Source organism: Pseudophryne corroboree, chromosome 4 (genome assembly GCF_028390025.1).
Source record: "Pseudophryne corroboree isolate aPseCor3 chromosome 4, aPseCor3.hap2, whole genome shotgun sequence".
Lineage (NCBI taxonomy): Eukaryota > Metazoa > Chordata > Amphibia > Anura > Myobatrachidae > Pseudophryne > Pseudophryne corroboree.
The window spans coordinates 796,084,353-796,109,616 of NC_086447.1; the positions used below are offsets into that span (position 1 = coordinate 796,084,353).

Genomic DNA, 25,264 nt, shown 5'->3' on the forward strand with positions numbered 1-25,264 from the left:
CTCTCTAGACTGTAAATGGGACCCAGGTCGAATGACCCAGGTTGCCCGTTCACACTGCCCCTTAATTCAGCTTCTACCCATGTCAGACTCTGCAAGTTAAGGGCCCTACACATTTAAAGATCCGCAGCCGAGCTGCCCGACGGCAGATAAGGCCGACGGGCGACCCGGCGGCGGGGGGGGGAGTGAAGTCACATGGCTCCATAGCAGCGCAGGCAAATATGGACGAGATCGTCCATATTGGCCTGCATGCACAGCCGACGGGGCACCAGCGATGAACGAGCGCGTGGCCGCGCATCGTTCATCGCTGGCGCCTCCACACTCAAAGATATGAATGTTATCTCGTTCATTAATGAACAAGATCGTTCATATCTTTGAGTGATATCGCCCAGTGTGTAGGGCCTATTACTCGGGCTGGATTCCTGGGTCACTGGAACTTCTTTTTTTTCTTTTCGGGGTCGCTTTCAGACTGAGCAGCGACCAGGGTTAACCCAGCAATATCCCAGGTCAAAGCAGCAGTGTGAGAGGGGTATAAGGCAGGTGACAACTACAATATATCTGGACTTGCCATAATTTAATTTTGGACACCTATGAATTACACAAATTCTATGGCTGGCTAAATGCAAGCCTGCACTTCACCTGGTTTTAATCAGACATAGAACTTGTATAAATCCCAGATTAAAGGGATATTATGGCAACCCTAACTACAGTATAGCAATACACTTTGTCTACACACATTGCATGGTAAAGCCATTCAGATCACTTCTGGAGGAAACAGACAGATGAGAAGGCCATGTTTGCCATGTTTTTGCCTTAAGCCCAATCATTGGCCCTCATTCCGAGTTGTTCGCTCGCAAGCTGCTTTTAGCAGCTTTGCACACGCTAAGCCGCCGCCTACTGGGAGTGAATCTTAGCTTATCAAAATAGCGAACGAAAGATTCGCAATATTGCGAAAAGACTTCTCTGTGCAGTTTCTGAGTAGCTCGAGACTTACTCTGCCAGTGCGATCAGTTCAGTGCTTGTCGTTCCTGGTTTGACGTCACAAACTCACCCAGCGTTCGCCCAGACACTCCTCCGTTTCTCCAGCCACTCCCGCGTTTTTCCCAGAAACTGTAGCGTTTTTTCACACACTACCATAAAACGGCCAGTTTCCGCCCAGAAACACCCACTTCCTGTCAATCACATTACGATCACCAGAATGAAGAAAAAACCTCGTAATGCCGTGAGTAAAATACCTAACTGCATAGCAAATTTACTTGGCGCAGTCGCACTGCGGACATTGCGCATGCGCATTAGCGACTAATCGCTCCGTTGCGAGAAAAAAATAACGAGCGAACAACTCGGAATGACCACCCTTGCCGGCATCATGGGTGTTCAGGGCCCTGCAGTCTGCAATATTGTGCAGTTTTCCTAATACCTAGACTTACCATACTATCCCTTTAAACCAGGACACTCATGAATTACACAGGTTCTGTGGCTGGCTGACTTCAAGCCTGCATTGCACCTGGTTTTTTCAGCCACATAACCTGTGTAGTATCACAGTTTATAGTATGGTAAGTCTACTAATACCGCCTATTTAATATTTATTTCCAATGTTTGTGGTCTGCATTATAAATATAGCAGACTCACACCTTGTGCAGGATGTACTAAAGGTAAAATGCGGTAAAATCCCGCTTTGTTTTTTTTATACCACATTTCCATATGTACAAAGCCCTGGACACTACGGGCTTAGGTCAGAGGGTAACATAAGCTTTTGTTGCCGTTACCCTATAGAAGCCTATTGAAGCTCACTGAAAGTGATCCGATCGGATCCCTCCCAGCATCCCCCGCGGTCGTCCACGTCACTCTGCGCATAAACCTGGAAGTCCAGTGACCGGCGGTGATTGCAAGGGCTATCCTTTGCGTTACTATTATTTCTCTGACGTCCTAGTGGATGCTGGGAACTCCGTAAGGACCATGGGGAATAGCGGGCTCCGAAGGAGGCTGGGCACTCTAGAAAGATTTATGACTACCTGGTGTGCACTGGCTCCTCCCACTATGACCCTCCTCCAAGCCTCAGTTAGATCTTGTGCCCGGCCGAGGTTGGATGCACACTAGGGGCTCTCCTGAGCCTCTAGAAAGAAAGTATAGAATTAGGTTTTTTATTTTCAGTGAGACCTGCTGGCAACAGGCTCACTGCAGCGAGGGACTAAGGGGAGAAGAAGCGAACTCGCCTGCTTGCAGCCGGATTGGGCTTCTTAGGCTACTGGACACCATTAGCTCCAGAGGGATCGACCGCAGGCCCAGTCCTTGGTGTTCGGTCCCGGAGCCGCGCCGCCGTCCCCCTTACAGAGCCAGAAGCAAGAAGAGGTCCGGAAAATCGGCGGCAGAAGACATCAGTCTTCACCAAGGTAGCGCACAGCACTGCAGCTGTGCGCCATTGCTCCTCATGCACACTTCACACTCCGGTCACTGAGGGTGCAGGGCGCTTGGGGGGGGGCGCCCTGAGCAGCAATAAAAACACCTTGGCTGGCAAAAATACCACAATATATAGCCCCAGAGGCTATATATGTGGTAAATACCCCTGCCAGAATCCAGAAAAAAGCGGGAGAATAGGCCGCGGGAAAAGGGGCGGAGCTATCTCCCTCAGACACACTGGCGCTATTTTCTCTTCACAGTGCAACTGGAAGAAAGCTCCCCAGGCTCTCCCCTGTAGTTTTCAGGCTCAAAGGGTTAAAAAGAGAGGGGGGGCACTAAATTTAGGCGCAATATTGTATATACAAGCAGCTATGGGGGAAAATTCACTCAGTTATAGTGTTAATCCCCACATTATATAGCGCTCTGGTGTGTGCTGGCATACTCTCTCTCTGTCTCCCCAAAGGGCTTTGTGGGTCCTGTCCTCAGTCAGAGCATTCCCTGTGTGTGTGCGGTGTGTCGGTACAGCTGTGTCGACATGTTTGAGGAGGAGGCTTATATAGTGACGGAGCAGATGCCGATAAATGTGATGTCGCCCCCTGTGGGGCCGACACCAGAGTGGATGGTTAGGTAAAAGGTATTAACCGACAGTGTCAACTCCTTACATAAAAGGGTGGATGACGTAACAGCTGTGGGAAAGCCCGCTTCTCAGCCCGTGCCTGCCCAGGCATCTCAAAAAGGGTCTCAAAAACGCCCGCTCATTCAGATGGCAGACACAGATGTCGACACGGAGTCTGACTCCAGTGTCGACAAGGTTGAGACATATACACAATCCACTAGGAACATCCGTGACTTGATCCCGGCAATAAAAAATGTGTTACACATTTCTGACATTAACCTCTAAAAATGGGTTTTTATGTTTGGGGAGAAAAAGCAGGCAGTGTTTTGTTCCCCCATCAGATGAATGAATGAAGTGTGTGAAAAGCGTGGGTTCCCCCTGATAAGAAACTGGTAATTTCTAAAAAGTTACTGATGGCGTACCTTTTCCCGCCAGAGGATAAGTTACGCTGGGAGATATCCCCTAGGGTGGATAAGGCGCTCACACGGTTGTCAAAATAGGTTTGGCACTGCCGTTTGAGGAACGGCCACTTTGAAGGTACCTGTTGATAAAAAGCAGGAGGCTATCCTGAAGTCTGTATTTATTTACACACTCAGGTACTAGACTGAAACCTGCAGAGCGTGCTGCTGCAGCGTGGTCGGTGACCCTGTCAAACATACTAGTTTGCTAACATGAGCACATATTAAAGACGTCGTCTTATATATGAGGGATGCACAGAGGGATATTTTGCCGGCTGGCATCCAAAATGAATGTAATGTCCATTCTGTCAGGAGGGTATTAGAGACCTGTCACTGGACAGGTGATGCTGACCTTAAAAGGCGCATAGAGATTCTGCCTTATAAGGGTGAGGAATTATTTGGGGATGGTCTCTGGGACCTCGTATCCGCAGCAACAGCTGGGAAGAAATATTTTTACCTCAATTTTCCTCACAGACTAAGAAAGCACTGTATTATCAGGTACAGTCCTTTCGGCTTCAGAAAAGCAAGCGGGTCAAAGGCGCTTCCTTTCTGTACAGAGACAAGGGAAGAGGGAAAAAGCTGCACCAGTCAGCCTGTTCCCAGAATCATAATTCTTCTCTCGCTTCCTCTGAGTCCACAGCATGACGCGGGGGCTCCACAGGTGTAGCCAGGTACGGTGGGGGGCCGTCTCAAAAATTTCAGCGATCAGTGGGCTCGCTCACAGGTGGATCCCTGTTTCATTCAAGTAGTATTTCAGGGGTACAAGCTGGAATTCGATATGTCTTCCCCCCGCCGTTTCCTCAAATATGCCTTGCCGACAACTCCCTCAGGCAGGGAGGCTGTGCTAGAGGCAATTAATAAGCTGTATTCCCAGCAGGTAATACTTAAGGTGCCCCTACTCCAACAAGGACGGGGTTACTATTCCACACGGGTTGGGGTACCGAAACCGCATGGTTCGGTGTGACCCTTTTTTATATTTAAAATCCTTGAACACATACATAAAAAAATTCAAGTTCAAGATGGAATCGCTCAGGGCGGTTATTGCAAGCCTGGACGAGGGGGATTACATGGTATCCCGGGACATCAAGGATGCTTACCTGCATGTCCCTATTTACTATCCTCGCCAGGAGTACCTCAGATTGTGGTACAGGATTACCATTACCAAGTCCAGACTCTGCCGTTTGGACTGTACATGGCACCGAGGGTGTTACAATGGTAATGGCCGGAATGATGATACTCCTTCGAAAAGGGGAGTTTTTTAATTATCCCGTACTTGGACAATCTCCTTATAAGGGCGAGGTCCAAGGAGCAGTTGCTAGTCGGGGTAGCACTATTTTGGAAAGTGCTACAACAGCACGGTTGGATTCTAAACAGTCCAGAGTCACAGCTGGTTCCTACGACACGTCTACTGTTCCTGGGGATGGTTCTGGACACAGACCAGAAATAAGTGTTTCTCCAGGAGGAGAAAGCCAAGGAGCTGTCATCTCTAGTCAGAGACCTCCTGAAGCCAAAACAGTTATCGGTGCATCATTGCACGCGAGTCCTGGGAAAAATGATAGCTTCCAACGAAGCAATCCCATTCGGCAGGTTCCATGCAAGAACTTTTCAGGGGGACCTGTTAGACAAGTGGTCCGGGTCGCATCTTCAGATGCATTAGGCTGATAACCCTGTCTCCAAGGACCAGGGTATCTCTACTGTAGTGGCTGCAGAGTGCCCATCTTCAAGAGGGCCGCAGGTTCGACATACAGGACTAGGTCCTAGTGACCATGGATGCCAGCCTTTTGAGGCTGGGGGGCAGTCACACAGGGAAGAACCTTCCAGGGACTTTGGTCAAGTCAGGTGACTTCCCTACATAAATATTCTGGAACAGAGGGCCATTTACAATGCCCTGAGTCAGGCAAGGCCTCTGCTTCAAAACCAGCCGGTCCTGATCCAATCAGGAAACATCACGGCAGTCGCCCATGTAAACCAACAGGGCGGCACAAGAAGCAGGATGGCGATGGCAGAAGCCACAAGGATTCTCCGATGGGCGGAAAATCATGTGTTAGCACTGTCAGCAGTGTTCATTCCCGGAGTGGACAAATGGGAAGCAGATCTTCTCAGCAGACACGACTTCCACCCGAGAGTGTGGGGACTTCATCCAGAAGTCTTCCAAAGGATTGTACACCATTGGGAAAGGCCACAGGTGGACATGAAGGCATCCCGCCTCAACAAAAAGCTATAAAAGATATTGCGCCAGGTCAAGGGACCTTCAGGCGATAGCTGTGGACGCTCTGGTAACACCGTGGGTGTACCAGTCGGTTTATGTGTTCCCCCCTCTGCCTCTCATACCAAAGGTACTGAGAATAATAAGAAGGCGAGGAGTAAGAACGATACTCGTGGTTCCGGATTGGCCAAGAAGAGCCTGGTACCCAGAACTTCAAGAAACTATATATCAGAGGACCCATGGCCTCTGCCGCTCAGACAGGACCTGCTGCAGCAGGGGCCCTGTCTGTTCCAAGACTTACCGCGGCTACGTTTTGATGGCATGGCGGTTGAACGCCGGATCCTAAAGGAAAAGGGCATTCCGGAGGAAGTCATTCCTACGCTGATTCAAGCCAGGAAAGATGTTACTGCAAAACATTATCACCGCATATGGCGGAAATATGTTGCTTGGTGTGAGGCCAAAAAAGGCCCCAACAGAGGAATTTCAACTAGGTCGATTTCTGCATTTCCTACAAGCAGGAGTGTCTATGGGCCTAAAATTAGGCTCCATTAAGATACAGATCTCGGCTCTGTCGATTTTCTTCCAGAAAAAATTAGCTTCAGTACCTGAAGTTCAGACATTGTAAAAGGAGTGCTGCATATTCAGCCCCCAGTTGTGCCTCCAGTGGCACCTTGGGATCTCAACGTGGTGTTGAGTTTCTTAAAATCACATTGGTTTGAACCACTAAAAACCGTGGATCTGAAATATCTCACGTTGAAAGTGGTCATGTTATTGGCCTTGGTTTCGGCCAGGCGTGTATCAGAATTGGCGGCTTTGTCATATAAAAGTCCTTATCTGATTTTCCATATGGATAGGGCAGAATTGAGGACTCGTCCCCAGTTTCTCCTTAAGGTGGTATCAGTTTTTCACTTGAACCAACCTATTGTGGTGCCTGCGGCTACTAGGGACTTGGAGGATTCCAAGTTACTGGACGTAGTCAGGGCCTTGAAAAATTATGTTTCCAGGACGGCTAGAGTCAGGAAAATTCACTCGCTATTTATCCTGTATGCACCCAACAGGCTGGGTGCTCCTGCTTCTAAGCAGACTATCGCTCGCTGGATCTGTGACACGATTCAGCAGGCGCATTCTGCGGCTGGACTGCCGCATCCTAAATCAGTGAAAGCCCATTCCACAGGGAAGGTGGGCTCATCTTGGGCGGCTGCCCGAGGGGTCTCGGCTTTACAACTTTGCCGAGCTGTTACTTGGTCAGGGGCAAACACGTTTGCAAAATTCTACAAATTTGATACCCTGGCTGAGGAGGACCTGGAGTTCTCTCATTCGGTGCTGCAGAGTCATCCGCACTCTCCCGCCCGTTTGGGAGCTTTGGTATAATCCCCATGGTCCTTACGGAGTTCCCAGCATCCACTAGGACGTCAGAGAAAATAAGATTTTACTCACCGGTAAATCTATTTCTCGTAGTCCGTAGTGGATGCTGGGCGCCCATCCCAAGTGCGGATTGTCTGCAATACTTGTAAATAGTTATTGCTAACTAAAGGGTTATTGTTGAGCCATCTGTTGAGAGGCTCAGTTGTTTTCATACTGTCAAACTGGATATAGTATCACGAGTTGTACGGTGTGATTGGTGTGGCTGGTATGAGTCTTACCCGGGATTCAAAATCCTTCCTTATTATGTCAGCTCGTCCGGGCACAGTGTCCTAACTGAGGCTTGGAGGAGGGTCATAGTGGGAGGAGCCAGTGCACACCAGGTAGTCATAAATCTTTCTAGAGTGCCCAGCCTCCTTCGGAGCCCGCTATTCCCCATGGTCCTTACGGAGTTCCCAGCATCCACTACGGACTACGAGAAATAGATTTACCGGTGAGTGAAATCTTATTTTATTTATTTATTAACAGTTTCTTATATAGCGCAGCAAATTCCGTTGCACTTTACAATTGGAAATAACAATGATATAACAAAACTGGGTAAACTAATCGCTTATACAGATGTGTCCTCTTACATCTTTTTTCCGTGCGCCACAAGTCGCGTTACACACAATGCGTGAGTGCCGTGTGACTCGGTAACGTCTTTTTTTGCGATTTTCCCTGTGAATATGCGTATTAGACGCACAGTAATGTAATAAGATGCACAATCAGCTTCTTCTGATTAAAATGATATGCAGAGATGTGGAACAGTGGCTGCGCTGACTGGAAAGTCAAGTAATATAACCATATAGGGTATGCTGCTTATGGAATAGGAGAAATCCCCAGTCCCCTGAGGAAGTAGCTATATGTAGAAAGTGTGTATTCCAGCGCAAAAACCTTCTATGGTAACAGTGTTTAAAAATTAATAATACAGATTGTATAAACTAATAGTAGATAAAAATAGTTTTATTTGTTTCCAACAGATGGCTATCATCAAATTGTTACATAGTGCATTGACATGGAAAGAAGAAAAAAAAAGTGAAGGGACAGATAGGGGGAGAGGGAAGAGGATAGAAAGAGAGGAGGAGGAGAAAAAAATAAAATAAAATATAGCCATCTGTTGGAAACAAATAAAACAATTTTTATCTACTATTAGTTTATACAATCTGTATTATTAATTTTTAAACACTGTTACCATAGAAGGTTTTTGCGCTGGAATACACACTTTCTACATATAAAATGATATGCAGCATGCCCATATTCTGTGTGTGATTGCGACTGTATTTGCATACAAAATCCTATGCTATATTACATTACTGTGCGTCTAAGATGCATTTTCACGGATAAAAAAGGCAAAAAAAGACTCGGTGCTACCCAGTCCCGCCACTGCATGGCGTGACAATAAGGACTGTTTAGTGTGACTGCAGCAAGGATGTAAGAGAACACATCTGTATTAGTACATATGCGATTAGTATGAATGCAATGTGTGGCGGGACCAGTACCTCTATTGGTTACTACATCCTGCCCCTTATGTTTAAAGCTTTTATATAGTAATGGAGACTGAGAACCGAACCCTACCGGATCCGAGTCAGGCTCGGGTTTTCCCGCCTGACTCGGAAACCAGAACGAGGCAAAACGTCATCGTCCCTCTATCAGATTCTCGCGGGATTTGGATTCCATATAAGGAGCCGCGCGTCCCCGCCATTTTCACTCCAGCATTGGAGAGTGTAGAGAGAGGACGTGTCTCCGTTCTCTCAGTGCCGTGTCTTGTGCTGTATTTGTGGTTGTGTTCTCTTGCTGCCATATGTCCAGTGCTGCTGTATAAGTTCGGTCCAGTGGTGCTGTGTTGTGCTGCATCAGTTCAGTGGTGGTGTATTGTGCTGCATCAGTCCAGTGGTAGTGTCCTGTGCATCAGCTATCAGTCATTCCAGTGACCAGTCACAGTGGTATACTCTGCTGCCATATGTCCAGTGCTGCTGTATAATAATAACAAAAAGTCCCTTACAGTGTTGCTGTGTTGTCCTGCATCAGACCAGTGGTAGTGTCCTGTGCATCAGCCATCAGTATTCCAGTGACCAGGCAGTCACAGTGGTATACTCTGCTGCCATGTGTACAGTGCTGCTGTATAATAATAACAAGTCCCTTACAGTGTTGCTGTGTTGTCCTGCATCAGACCAGTGGTAATGTCCTGTGCATCAGTCATTCCAGTGACCAGGCAGTCACAGTGGTATACTCTGCTGCAATATGTCCAGTGCTGCTGTATAATAATAACAAGTCCCTTACAGTGTTGCTGTGTTGTCGTGCATCAGACCAGTGGTAGTGTCCTGTGCATCAGCCATCAGTCATTCCAGTGACCTGGCAGTCACAGTGGTATACTCTGCTGCCATATGTCCAATGCTGCTGTATAATAATAATAATAATAATAATAATAACAACAACAACAAGTCACTTACAGTGTTCCTGTGTTGTCCTGCATCAGACCAGTGGTAGTGTCCTGTGCATCAGCCATCAGTCATTTCAGTGACCAGGCAGTCACAGTGGTATACTCTGCTGCCATATGTCCAATGCTGCTGTATAATAATAACAAGTCCTTTTCAGTGTTGCTGTGTTGTCCTGCATCAGACCAGTGGTAGTGTCCTGTGCATCAGCCATCAGTTATTCCAGTGACCATGCAGTCACAGTGGTATACTCTGCTGCCATATGTCCAGTGCTGCTGTATAATAATAACAACAAGTCCCTTACAGTGTTGCCGTGTTGTCCTGCATCAGACCAGTGGTAGTGTCCTGTGCATCAGCCATCAGTCATTCCAGTGACCAGGCAGTCACAGTGGTATACTCTGCTGCCATATGTACAGTGCTGCTGTATAATATTAACAAGTCCCTTACAGTGTTGCTGTGTTGTCCTGCATCAGACCAGTGGTAGTGTCCTGTGCATCAGTCATTCCAGTGACCAGGCAGTCACAGTGGTATACTCTGCTGCAATATGTCCAGTGCTGCTGTATAATAATAAGTCCCTTACAGTGTTGCTGTGTTGTCCTGCAACAGACCAGTGGTAGTGTCTTGTGCATCAGCCATCAGTCATTCCAGTGACCAGGTAGTCACAGTGGTATACTCTGCTGCCGTATGTCTAGTGCTGCTGTATTATAATAACAACAAGTCCCTTACAGTGTTGCTGTGTTGTCCTGCATCAGACCAGTGGTAGTGTCTTGTGCATCAGCCATCAGTCATTCCAGTGACCAGGCAGTCACAGTAGTATACTCTGCTGCCATATGTCCAGTGCTGCTGTATAATAATAATAATAACAACAACAACAACAACAACAACAACAACAACAACAACAAGGCCCTTACAGTGTTCCTGTGTTTTCCTGCATCATACCAGTGGTAGTGTCCTGTGCATCAGCCATCAGTCATTCCTGTGACCAGGCAGTCACAGTGGTATACTCTGCTGCCATATGTCCAGTGCTGCTGTATAATAATAACAACAAGCCATTACAGTGTTGCTGTGTTGTCCTGCATCAGACCAGTGGTAATGTCCTGTGCATCAGCTATCAGTCATTCCAGTGACCAGGCAGTCACAGTGGTATACTCTGCTGCCACATGTCCCGTGCTGCTGTGTAATATTAACAAGTCCCTTACAGTGGTGGTGTATTGTCCTGCATCAGACCAGTGGTAGTGTCCTGTGCATCAGCCATCAGTCATTCCTGTGCCGCATATTGTGTTAGATAACTCCAGAAAAATAATGGAGAACAAATATTTGGAGGATAAAATAGGGAAAGATCAAAAACCACTTTCTCCTAGTGCTGAAGCTGCTGCCACTAGCCATGACATTTAAATGCCATCGTCGTCTGCCAAGGCCGATGCCCAATGTGATAGTAGAGGGCATGTAAAATCCAAAAAGCCAAAGTTCAGTGAAAAGACCCCAAAAAAGAAATTTAAATTGTCTGAGGAGAAATGTAAACTTGCCAATATGCCATTTACGACACGGAGTGGCAAGGAACGGCTGAGGCCCTGGCTTATGTTCATGACTAATGGTTCAGATTCACATGACGATGGCGGCCCTCATCCACCGCTAGAAAAATTAAGAGTTAAGCTGGAAAAAGCACAGAAAAGAACTGTGTGTTCTGAGATGGTATCACAAATCCCCAAGGAGAGTCCAAGTGTGTCGGCGTTTGCGATGCCTGACCTTCCCAACACTGGACAGGAAGAGGTGGCTCCTTCCACCATTTGCACGCCCCCTGCAAGTGCTGGAAGGAGCACCCACAGTCCAGTTCCTGATATTGAAATTGAAGATGTCACTGTTGAAGTATACCAGGATGAGGATATGGGTGTTGCTGGTGCTGAGGAGGAAGTTGACAATGAGGATTCTGATGGTGATGTGGTTTGTTTAAGTCAGGCACCGGGAGAGACACCTGTTGTCCAAAAAAGTCACCTCTTCGGTGTGCAATTATTTCTCCACAAATCCGGACAACAGGTGTCAAGCCATCTGTTTCCTCTGTCAATCTGTAATAAGTAGGGGTAAGGATGTTAACCACCTAGGAACATCCTCCCTTATACGTCACCTGCAGAGCATTCATCATAAGTCCGTGTCAAGTTGTGAAAATTTGGGTAAGAGCGTAAGCAGTCCACTGACACCTAAATCCCTTCTTCCTCTTATACCCAAGCTCCTGCAAGCCACACCTCCAAATCCCTCATCGTCAACTTCCTCCACAGTCAGGAACATCAGTAGTCCTGCAGGCCATGTCACCGTCAAGACTGAGGAGTCCTCTCCTAACCGGGATTCCTCCAGAGGATCCTTGAGTGGTATGCCTGCTGTTGCCGCTGCTGCTGTTATTGCTGTTGGGAGTCGATCGTCATCCCAGAGGGGAAGTCGGAAGACCACTTGTACTACTTCCAGTAAGCCATTGACTGTCCAACAGTCCTTTGTGAGGAAGATGAAATATGACAGCAGTCATCCTTTTGCAAAGTGGATCACTGAGGCCTTGACAGCTATGTTGGTGTTAGACGTGAATCCGGTATCCGCCATTAGTTCAGTGGGACTTAGAGAATTGTTTGAGGTACTGTGTCCCTGGTATCAAATCCCATCTAGGTTCCACTTCTCTAGGCAGGCGATACCGAGAATTTACAGAGACGTCAGAAAAAGTGTCCTTGGTATCCCACAAAATGCAGGTGCACCCACTGTCCACTTAACCACGGACATGTGGATAAGTGCAACAGGGCAGACTAAGGACTATAAGACTGTGACAGCCTACTGGGTAGATGTATGGCCTCATGCAGCAACAACAGCAGCGGAACCAGTAGCAGCAACTCGCAAACGCCAACTCGTTCCCAGGCAGGCTACGCTATGTATCACCACTTTTCGTGAGAGGCACACAGCTGACAACCTCTTACGGAAACTGAGGCACATCATCGCAGAATGGCTTACCCCAATTAGACTCTCCTGAGGATTTGTGATATCGGACAACTCCACCAATATTGTGCGTGCATTACATCTGGGCAAATTCCAGCACGTCCCATGTTTTGCAAATACAATTAATTTGGTGGTGCAGAATATTTAGAAAAATGACAGGGGTGTGCAGGAGATGCTGTCGGTGGACCGAAAAATTGTGGGCCACTTTCGGCATTCAGCCACCGCGTGCTGAAGACTGGAGCGCCATCAAACACGCCTGAACCTGCCCTGCCATCACCTTAAGCAAGAGGCGGTAACGAGGTGGAATTCATCACTCTATATGCTTCAGAGGATGGAGGAGCAGCAAAAGGCCTTTCATGCCTATACATCTGCCTACGATATAGTCAAAGGAGGGGTAATGCACCTGACTCAAGCGCAGTGGAGAATGATTTCCATCTTGTGCAAGGTTCTCCAACCCTTCGAACTTGCCACACGTGAAGTCAGTTGAGACACTGCCAGCTTGAGTCATTCCCCTCATCAGGCTTTTGCCGGAGCAGCTGGAGAAATTGAAGGAGGAGCTAAGACGGAGCGATTCCGCAAAGTATGTGGGACTTGTGGATGGAGCCCTTCATTCGCTTTGTCAGGATTCAAGGGTGGTCAATCTGTTGAAATCAGAGCACTACATTTTGTCCACCGTGCTCGATCCTAGCTTTAAAGCCTACATCGTATCTCTCTTTCCCGCAGACACAAGTGTGCAGAGGTGCAAAGATCTGCTGGTGAGTAAATTGTCAACTCAAGCGGAATGTGACCCGTCAACAGCTCCTCCTTCAATTTCTCCCACACTGGGGCAGCAAGGAAAAGAATAAGATTTCCTAGCCCACCCGCTGGCGGTGATGCAGGGCAGTCAGGAGCGAAAGCTCACATCTGGTTCGGACTGAAGGACCTGCCAACGATTACTGATATGTCTACTATCACTGCATATGGGTGGTCATTTCGAGTTGATCGCTCGCCATCGCTTTTTCGCAGCACAGCGATTAGGCTAAAATCGGCATTTCCGCGCATGCGCATCAGTGCGCACGCGCAAAGTAATTTCACAACAAACGAAGCAATTTTACACAGGTCAGAGCTACGCTTTTCAGTCGCTCTGCTGGTAGGTGAGTGATTGACAGGAAAGGGGCATTTCTGGGAGGTACCTGAGCGTTTTCCGGGAGTGTGCTAAAAAACGCAGGCGTGTCAGGTAAAAATGCAGGCATGCCAGGGGAAACAGGGGAGTGGCTTGACGAACGCAGGGCGTGTATGTGACGTCAAACCAGGAACCAAACAGTCTGCAGTGATTGCAATCTAGGAGTAGGTTTGGAGCTACTCAGAAACTGCAAGGAAATATTTAATAGCAGAACTGCTAACCTTTCGGTCGCAATTCTGCTAAGCTTGATACACTCTCAGAGGGCGGCGGCTTAGCGTTTGCAATGCTGCTAAAAGCAGCTAGCGAGCGATCAACCCGGAATGAGGGCCATGATTCTGTCATTATTGAAAAAATGGTGGAGGATTGTATGAGTGACAGCATCCAAGTAGTCTTGTCAGACAGTCCGTATGTATACTGGCAGGAAAAAGAGGCAATTTGGATGCCCTTGCACAAACTGGCTTTATTTTACCCAATTCCCCCCCCCCCCCCCCCCCCTTCCCCTCCCTCCAGTGTGTACTCCGAAAGAGTGTTTAGTTCAGCCGGTAACCTTGTCAGCGATCAGCGTTGGAGGTTACTTCCACAAAATGTGGAGAAGATGATGTTCATCAAAATGAATTATAAATTCCTCCGGGAAGACCTTTACCAGCAATTGCCTTTAGAAAGTACACAGGGACCTGTGATGGTGGATTCCAGTGGGGACAAATTAATGCTCTGTGAGGAGGAGGAGGATGTACACAGTGAAAGGGGTGATGAATGGGAGGATAAGATCGACATCTTGCCTCTGTAGAGCCAGTTTGTGCAAGGAGAGATTGATTGCTTCTTTTTTGGTGGGGGCCCAAACAAACCAGTCATTTCAGCCACAGTCGTATGGCAGACCCTGTCACTGAAATGATTGATTTGTTAAAGTGTGCATGTCCTGTCTATACAACATAAGGGTGGGTGGGAGGGCACAAGGACAATTCCATCTTGCATATTTTTCTTCTTATCATCATAAACTGTTTGGGGACTATTTTTTTAAAGTGCCATCCTGTCTGACACTTCCGTATATGTCCAGTGGTACTGCCATTTAATTCCAGTGATTTTGGCGTATAATTCCAGTGATTTGGACGTATAATTCTAGTGATTTTGCCGTTTAATTCCAGTGATATTGCCATTTAATTCCAGTGATTTTGCTTTATAATTCCAGTGATTTGGACGTATAATTCCAGTGATTTAAATGTATAATTCCAGTGGTTTTGCCATTTAATTCCAGTGATTTGGACATATAATTCCAGTGATTTGGACGTACTGTATAATTCCAGTGATTTGGACATATAATTCCAGTGATTTTGCAGTATAATTCCAGTGATTTTGCAGTATAATTGCAGTGATTAGAACGTATAATTCCAGTGATTTTGCAATTTAATTCCAGTGATGTGGACGTATAATTCCAGTGATTTTGCCATTTAATTCCACTGATTTGGACGTATAATTCCAGTGATTTGGACGTATAATTCCAGTGATTTGGACGTATAATTCCAGTTGGAATTGTTTGTGTCGCTTGGCTTAGTCATACAGCTACCTCATTGCACCTCTTCGACATCTTTGCATGAGGGTTTTTTTGGGGCATATTTTTTTTAAAAGTGCCATCCTGTCTGACACTGCCGTATGAGTCCAGGGGTACTGCTGTATTAGTCCTGGGGTACTGCCGTATAACTCCACCAATTGCAGAATTTTTGAAAAATGACAGGGGCGTGCAGGAGATGTTGTCAGTGGACCGAACAATTGCGGCCAACTTTCGACATTCAGCCACTCCGTGGCACTACTAGATGGGCCAGGTGGCTGTGTCGTTTAGCTTAGTCATTCAGCTACCTCGGTGAACCTCTTTTTCTTCATTACATCATGTGTTGTTTGGGGCCTTTTTTTGGGATATCTGCCCTCCTTTCTGCCACTGCAGTGCCACTCCTAGATGGGCCAATTGTTTGTGCCGCTTGGCTTAGTCATACAGCTACCTCATTGCACTTCTTCTACATCTTTGCATGAGGTGCTGTTTGGGGCCTTGTTTTTGAAAAGTGCCATCCTGTCTGACACTGCAGTGCCACTCTTAGATGGGCCAGGTGTTTGTGCCGCACACTTGTGTCGTTTAGCTTAGTCATACAGCCACCTCGGTGCAACTTTTTGGCCTAAAAACAATATTGTGAGGTGTTCAGAATAGACTGGAAATGAGTGGAAATGAATGGTATTGAGGTTAATAATACTGTATGATCAAAATTACCCCCAAATTCTGTGATTTTAGCTGTTTTTATGTTTTTTTCCCAATATCATCCAGATCCAAAACCAAAACACGAAAGGGTGGTTTTGGTAAAACCAAGCCAAAACCAAAACACGAAAGTGGAATTAGAACCAAAACCAAAACACAAAACACGAAAAGTGCCAGCCGCACATCTCTAAATTGTGCGGGAACAATTGAAAATCAGCACTTTACTCCCAATCCCAGACAGTTGTTTCAGTCAAGTTGTTTAAATAGTTTGATTTGATCAACTTGTCTGAATGGCAGTTTTGTCCATTTTCCGGATTCCTGATCTGACAAGAAAGTGAGATACATGATAGGAGCAGCACTCTGGAAGACATAGGAATTCCTGAGGCAGCCAAAATCCTGTATGATCAAATTGCAAGTTGGGACACATATTAGGAGCAAGTCTTTTCATTATAGTGAGTATATGACATAACTTTGAAAAATTCTTGTTGAAGAAACGTGATGGGTGTTAAATGCAGGACAGTGCAACAGGTTTTTTTTCCCTAACATGAACTCCAGTGATTGGATAACGTCTATCCATATTGGGACTGCACAAATAGTGTGACGATTAAAGCATATTACATAACATTTTATAGTTTTTATACATTTTATAATATTTGGATGAATCATATTGAGAGGCTATTTTTAGACTTGTGTCAAACCAGTTATTTATACTTTGGGCCTCTAGTAGATTGTTATCTTGCTGATGGACATTACACTAAACAAAAACTGTTTATTTGAAAACTGCTTTTACCTGCAGAAACAAGGCACGACAATGGGGTCTAATATGGCCCCTTCATATGCCAACATCTTTAATGACAGCGTATATAAACAATAACAATCTCACATTATGGACAGTCTGATTTTTGGTCAATATCTATCATTCTATGGGGGGTAATCAATTGTTTGAAATGTCAGTTGGGTGTCTGTTATTTTCCTATCTAATAGACAGAAAAAAACAGATACCCAATCGACTTTTCAAACAATTGAATTCCCCCCTATGTGCGATACATAGACAACCTATTTTTTATTTGGCAAGGAGGAGAAGCCAGATTACTTAAATTAATTAACTATTTGAATACCAGACCTGGTGCTATTCGTTTTAGCCTCACGTTTAGTAGTCTGCACATCAGCTTTTTAGTTATGTCATTCCCCAAAAAGAATGCTGAGATTTCTTCCAAAATTTACACAAAACAGTCAGCAATCTGCACTCAGCTATTATCAAGTGCCATTGGGCAAAGGTTTATCATTCTCCCAACTATTCAGAGTAGTTTTCATCACGTCAGATCCCTCAGAAATACCTAAGGCAATGGAAGCCATGGGTGAAAGATTCCTTGAACTAGGCTACACTGATGAAGAAATTGGGGAAGCGTACAGGAAAATTGGTCATCTCTTAACTATAAAAAAACTATACCAGTCTTGACAGGACTAGACAAATTTATCTTTTGCAATATGTTTACCAGTGCCTCCAAATTTATTCATAGAAAAATTCTTGAACACTGTCATCTTATCTCTAGTGATCCAGTGTTAACTTCCTGCGTTAGTGACACTCCCAGATTTGCTTAGAAACGGGGGATTAACCTCAAGATCTTCTGGTGGTCACAGACTTTTCTAAAAAACCAAACAAAAAAAAAACCCAGAGCAACAAACTGGCTATCTAAAATGACTGGTGTGTTCAAATGTTCTGGATGCTCTAATTGCCAATTCTTAATAACAGGCAAACACTTTGTGAACCCACAGGATAACCAGCTATACACCATCACACAGAGACATGACTGCAACAGTAGATTTGTGGTGTATATACTTACAGTACATGCCCATGTAACCTGCTCTAAGTTGGAAAAACCCAACAGAATGCTCAAAGAAAGACAACATTGTTCGTCAATTAAGAAAAGCTTGAGTATTACCACTGAATCCAAGGAATTTACAAACCTGCCGGTTACCAGGCACTTCAAAGAAGCCAAACATACCATCAACCAACTGAGATGCTGTATCATTGATCAAATTCCACCGCTTGAACGGGGCGGTGACAGGGGCACACTTTTGCTACAAAGAGAACTACGGTGGATACATAGATAAAAAGAGCTTGCCACTGAACGGATTGAATGAAGATTTCAAAATGGTCTGTTTCCTAACCCTATGGTCAACCCTATGGCCAACCCGATCTGTTGTCATTGGGAATTATTACATTTACTGTGTCTTGACTCCGCTGTGTGTCATTTATGCCTATTTTGTTGTGCACACCGCTGTGTGTATTTGCTGTCATGTATAATTCTTATTACCTTGTAGTACGAGACACACCACTGTGTGAGCCTTTTGTTCCTAATGTGATGAGTGAAAGCACTGTGTGTCACTACCCTCACTTTGTTGCAGATGCACTCGTGTGAGGTTTTGTGTTCATATTTTGTTTTACATGTTTGTTGACTGTTTGAGATAACTTTCTACACATTTCCTTGTGGCTGTACAGTCCTATCACCGGATTACTTCTGAGATATAGCATTATAATTTTCATGTAAATTTGATGTTGGTTTGTTGCTGGATTAGTAAAGCCTGGTGTCTCCGCCTTGTTACACCTATACCCCTTTCACACCACAGCTATAACCCGGTAAATTGCCGTTTTTTAAGCCTTCCAAAACGGTTCTAGCTGCGGTGTGAAAGGGCCACTTTGAATTTACTGGTTACAGATTACTGGTATTTTAAAACGGTTAAAAAGCAGGGTCCTACACGGTTCAGACCTGTTTCATTGTGCAATGTGAAAGGCTCTGAAACGGTATTTCCAAACCACAGAAGGTGATAGGCTGTCTCCATGCGTGATGTCACCAGGCAGAAGCAGGAAATAAACTGGAGGAAACACATGAGAGTGAAGAAGCATTTTTTTTTATACGGAATACAGTTTAAAATGGCAAATTGGAGGGATGAGGAGGTTAGGGAGCTGCTTAGGATGAGAGGGGATGAAGAAATTGCTAGACAAATCACTGGGACAGTGAAGGATGCCGTAATCTACAAAAACATGGTAAAGATGCATGAAGCTGCTGGGTTCCATCGTACGACTAGCCAAATTCTTAATAATTAATTAATAATTATTAATAATGTGTGGGCCAGAAAAGTCCATTTATAATGACAACCACTGTTTTCTATGGGAGAAACGGGTTCAGTCGTGAAAGGTACCAAAACGGTAATGAAACGGTAATATACCAGTTACAACATGCGATGTGAAGGGGGTTTAACTGCTCAGACCCGTTTTAAGAACCGTTTCAAAAGCAGGGTTTGCGATCTGAAAGCAGCACTAGTGTTCTATTCCATGTGTTTCCCCTGACAGTCCCTGCAATCAGCTGTCTTCGGTTTGGGTACCATATTGATCTGCCCAGTCAGGTACCCCCTTAATTTTGTGCAATGGATGTTTTCCCGTGGCTCCTTGAAATGTTCTACTGGCTCCTTGTTTAGGCTGACTGGCTCCTGAGTTCTTCGGGAAGTTACAAGGTCGACAATCGGTAGGTCAAAACCATAAGAGTCGACAGGGTCAAAAGTCCGACAGTCAAAAGTTCGACCGAGTCTAAAGATTGACATGAAAAAGTAAACACAAATTGTCGACACGTGTTTTTTAGGGTTTTTCTATGTTTTTAGAACTTTTGCTGCATTTACTATCTATGTCACAAACTATTACCTTTAGTAACCTTGTGGCAAGTTAAGCGGAGCTAGTCACCGTGCCCGAAGCCTGGTGGGCTGAGCATTTCACAAATTTGGATAAAACATGTTTAGAAACACAAAATAACATTAAAAAAACACAACACTTTTTTTTTTGTGTCAACCTTTTTCATGTGGACCTTTTGGCCCTGTTGACCTTTTCACTGTTGACCTTTATAATGTCTGTCCTCTGTATCACACCCAGTTCTTCATTATTTCTCTAACGTCCTAGAGGATGCTGGGGACTCCGTAAGGACCATGGGGATAGACGGGCTCCGCAGGAGACATGGGCACTTTAAGAAAGAATTTAGTTCCTGGTGTGCACTGGCTCCTCCCTCTATGCCCCTCCTCCAGACCTCAGTTTGATACTGTGCCCAGAGGAGCTGGGTGCTTTACAGTGAGCTCTCCTGAGTTTACTGATAGAAAGTATTTTGTTAGGTTTTTTATTTTCAGGGAGCTCTGCTGGCAACAGACTCCCTGCATCGAGGGACTGAGGGGAGAGAAGCAGCCCTACTCTCTGAAGCTAGGTCCTGCTTCTTAGGCTACTGGACACCATTTACTCCAGAGGGATTGGTACGCAGGATCTCACCCTCGCCATCCGTCCCAGAGCCGTGCCGCCGTCCCCCTCGCAGAGCCGGAAGACAGAAGCTGGGTGAGTATGAGAAGTAAAGAAGACATCACAGGCGGCAGAAGACTTCATGATCTTCACTAGAGGTAACGCACAGCACTGCAGCTGTGCGCCATTGCTCCACACACCTCACATACTCCGGTCACTGTAAGGGTGCAGGGCGCAGGGGGGGCCCCCTGGGCAACATTTGGGACCTCATATTGGCAAAAAGAACACATATATACAGCTGGGCACTGTATATATGTATGAGCCCCCGCCAAAATTACTGTTTAAGCGGGACAGAAGCCCGCCGCCGAAGGGGCGGGGCTTCTCCCTCAGCACTCACCAGCGCCATTTTTTCTCCACAGCACCGCTGAGAGGAAGCTCCCCGGGCTCTCCCCTGCTGATACACGGTAGAAGAGGGTTGAAAAGAGAGGGGGGCACATAATTAGGCGCAAAAACTATAACATACAGCAGCTACCTGGTTAACATTAAGTTACTGTGTTATTCCTGGTATATTATAGCGCTGGGGTGTGTGCTGGCATACTCTCTCTAGTGTTCACTCTAGGAGTGAAAAGGGGCAGGGCGCCGGACTCCGGGGGCACATGTGCGCAGCGCGCGCGTCCGAAACGGGGGCGCGGCCACGCAAATTAGGGGTCGTGGCCACGCCTACGTCATTTTAGGGGGCGGTGCGGCCCACAGACGCTACTATAGAGAGCGTCTGTGGCCGGCGACGTCACTGTTGGGGGCGTGCCCAGCACCTCCGTCGGTGCTGGGCTTCCCCCAGCCCTCTCCCAATACGTGAATGGATGCCGCGCGCATGCGCACGGCATCTATACACGCCGGGAGGGCAGGAAGCGGGCGGCTGTTCTAGCAGGGCATCGCAAAAGGGGCATGGCGGGTTTTGCCTGCTAAAAAACGGGCAGGGCGCGGCGCCCTGCTAAAACAGCCTAGAGTGAACACTATCTGTCTCTCCAAAGGGCCTGGTGGGGGAACTGTCTTCAGAAAGGACATTCCCTGTGTGTGTGGTGTGTCGGTACGCTTGTGTCGACATGTCTGATGAGGAAGGCTATGTGGGAGAGGAGCGGGAGCAAATGAATGTGGTGTCTCCGCCGACGGCGCCGATACCTGATTGGATTGATATGTGGAAGGTTTTAAATGATAATGTTAATTCCTTGCATAAAAGATTTGACAAGGCTGATGCATTAGGGCAGTCAGGGTCTCAACCCATGCCTGACCCTATGTCGCAGGGACCGTCAGGGTCTCATAAGCACCCACTATCCCAAATTGTTGACACAGATACCGACATGGATTCTGACCCCAGTGTCGATTACGATGATGCAAAGTTACAGCCAAAATTGGCTAAATCCCTTCGATATATGATTATAGTAATTAAGAATGTTTTGCACATCACAGAGGAAACCCCTGTCCCTGACACGAGGGTGTATATGTATAAGGGAAAGAAGCCTGAGGTAACTTTTCCCCCCTCACACGAACTGAATGAGTTATGTGAAAAAGCTTGGGAATCTCCAGATAAAAAACTGCAGATTTCCAAACGGATTCTTATGGCGTATCCTTTCCCGCCAACGGATAGGTTACGATGGGAATCCTCCCCTAGGGTGGACAAAGCTTTAACACGCTTATCCAAAAAGGTAGCCCTGCCGTCCCAGGATACGGCTACCCTCAAAGATGCTGCTGATCGCAAACAGGAGGTTACCCTGAAGTCCATTTATAAACATTCGGGTACCTTACTAAGACCGGCAATTGCGTCGGCCTGGGTGTGTAGTGCTGTAGCGGCATGAACGGATACCTTATCTGAGGAATTGGATACCCTAGATAAGGATACTATATTATTGTCCTATATATGAGAGATGCTCAAAGAGACATTAGTCTACTGGGTTCTAGAATCAACGCTATGTCGATTTCTGCCAGAAGGGTCCTGTGGACTCGGCAATGGACAGGTGATGCCGACTCAAAAAGGCGTATGGAGGTTTTACCTTACAAGGGTGAGGAATTGTTCGGGGAAGGTCTCTCGGACCTGGTCTCCACAGCTACAGCTGGAAAGTCAAATTTTTTGCCTTATGTTCCCTCACAGCCTAAGAGAGCACCGCATTATCAAATGCAGTCCTTTCGTTCACAAAGAAACAAGAAAGTCCGAGGTGCGTCCTTTCTTGCCAGAGGTAGGGGCAGAGGAAAGAAGCTGCACAATGCAGCTAGTTCCCAGGAACAGAAGTCCTCACCGGCCTCTACAAAATCCACCGCATGACGCTGGGGCTCCAATGGCGGAGCCGGGCCCTGTGGGGGCACGTCTTCGGAATTTCAGCCACATGTGGGTTCACTCCCAAATGGATCCTTGGCAATAGAAATTGTGTCTCAGGGTTACAAGCTGGAATTCGAAGAGGTGCCTCCTCGCCGGTATTTCAAATCGGCCCTACCATCTTCCCCCTAAGAGAGGGAAATAGTGTTAAACGCAATACAAAATTTGTATCTGCAGCAGGTGGTGGTCAAGGTTCCCCTCCTTCAACAGGGAAGGGGTTATTATTCGACCATGTTTGTAGTCCCGAAACCGGACGGTTCGGTCAGACCCATATTGAATTTAAAATCTCTGAACCTGTACTTGAAAAGGTTCAAGTTCAAGATGGAATCGCTAAGAGCGGTCATCGCAAGCCTGGAAGGGGGGATTTTATGGTGTCACTGGACATAAAGGATGCGTACCTTCATGTCCCCATTTATCCACCTCATCAGGCGTACCTAAGATTTGCGGTACAGGATTGTCATTACCAATTTCAGACGTTGCCGTTTGGTCTCTCAACGGCCCGAGGATTTTCACCAAGGTAATGGCGGAAATGATGGTGCTCCTGCGGAAGCAAGGTGTCGCAATTATCCCGTACTTGGACGATCTCCTCATAAAAGCGAGATCAAGAGAGCAGTTGCTGAACAGCGTATCTCTTTCACTGAAAGTGTTACAGCAACACGGCTGGATTCTCAATATTCCAAAGTCGCAGTTGGTTCCTACGACTCGTCTGCCCTTCTTGGGCATGATTCTGGACACGGACCAGAAAAGGGTTTATCTCCCGATAGAGAAGGCCCAGGACTCTGGTCAAGAACCTATTGAAACCAAAACAGGTGTCAGTGCATCATTGCACTCGAGTCCTGGGAAAGATGGTGGCGTCATACGAGGCCATTCCCTTCGGCAGGTTCCATGCGAGGACTTTCCAATGGGACCTACTGGTCAAGTGGTCCGGGTCACATCTTCAGATGCATCGGTTGATCACCCTGTCCCCCAGGGCCAGGGTGTCACTACTGTGGTGGCTGCAGAGTGCTCACCTTCTCGAGGGCCGCAGATTCCGCATTCAGGACTGGATCCTGGTGACCACGGACGCAAGCCTCCGAGGTTGGGGAGCAGTCACACAGGGAAGAAATTTCCAGGGTCTTTGGTCAAGTTAAGAGACTTGTCTTCACATCAACATCCTGGAACTAAGGGCCATATACAACGCCCTACGTCAAGCGTAGACCTTACTTCGCGACCGACCAGTTCTGATCCAGTCAGACAACATCACCGCAGTGGCTCATGTAAACCGCCAAGGCGGCACAAGGAGCAGAGTGGCAATGGCGGAAGCCACCAGAATTCTTCGCTGGGCGGAGAATCATGTAAGCACACTGTCAGCATTGTTCATTCCGGGAGTGGACAACTGGGAAGCAGACTTCCTCAGCAGACACGACCTACACCCGAGAGAGTGGGGACTTCATCCAGAAGTCTACGCACAGATTGTGAGTCGGTGGGAACTGCCACAGATAGACATGATGGCGTCCCGCCTCAACAAAAAGCTACCGAGGTATTCTGCCAGGTCAAGAGACCCTCAGGCAGTAGCGGTAGACACCCTAGTGACACCGTGGGTGTTCCGGTCAGTCTATGTATTTCCTCCTCTTCCTCTCATACCAAAGGTGTTGAGGATAGTAAGAAGAAAAGGAGTGAGAACAATCCTCATTGTTCCAGATTGGCCAAGACGGACCTGGTATCCAGATCTGCAGGAACTGCTCACAGAAGATCCGTGGCCTCTTCCTCTAAGACAGGACCTGTTGCAACAGGGACCCTGTCTGTTCCAAGACTTACCGCGGCTGCGTTTGACAGCATGGCGGTTCAACGCCGGATCCTAGCAGAAAAAGGCATTCCGTTTGAGGTTATCCCTACGCTGATAAAGGCTAGGAAGGAAGTAACAGCAAAACATTATCACCGTATATGGCTAAAATATGTTTATTGGTGTGAGACCAAGAATGCTCCTACGGAAGAATTCCATCTGGGTCGTTTCCTTCACTTCCTACAAACTGGAGTGAATTTGGGCCTTAAATTAGGTTCCATTAACGTCCAGATTTTGGCCCTATCCATTTTCTTTCAAAAAGAATTGGCTTCTCTCCCAGAAGTTCAGACTTTTGTAAAGGGAGTGCTGCATATTCAGCCTCCTTTTGTGCCTCTTGTGGCACCTTGGGATCTTAACATGGTGTTAAGTTTCCTAAATTCACACTGGTTTGAACCACTTAAAACGGTGGAGTTGAAATATCTCACGTGGAAGGTGGTCATGTTATTAGCCCTGGCTTCGGCTAGGTGAGTGTCTGAATTAGCGGCTTTGTCACATAAAAGCCCCTATTTGGTATTCCATATGGATAGAGCAGAATTGCGGACCCGTTCGCAATTTCTGCCAAACGTGGTTTCATCTTTTCATATGAACCAACCTATTGTGGTGCCTGTGGCTACACGTGACTTGGAGGATTCCGAGTTACTTGATGTGATCAGGGCTTTGAAAATTTACATAGCTAGAATGGCTAGAGTCAGGAAAACTGATGCGCTGTTTGTCCTGTATGCATCCAACAAGATTGGTGCCCCTGCTTCAAAGCAAACTATTGCTCGCTGGATTTGTAACACGATTCAGCAAGCGCATTCTACGGCTGGTTTGCTGTTACCAAAATCGGTCAAGGCCCATTCCACTAGGAAGGTGGGCTCTTCTTGGGCGGCTGCCCGGGGGGTCTCGGCACTACACCTGTGTCGAGCTGCTACTTG

At 46.7% G+C, this 25,264-nt stretch overlaps 1 protein-coding gene across 1 annotated transcript in view; it reads left to right on the forward strand.

Annotated features, from left to right (window-relative positions):
• The window catches only part of CAMKMT (calmodulin-lysine N-methyltransferase), a 984,732-nt gene that overhangs the window by 240,496 nt on the left and 718,972 nt on the right, over positions 1-25,264 (forward strand). The gene's annotated exons all lie outside the window — the stretch shown is intronic.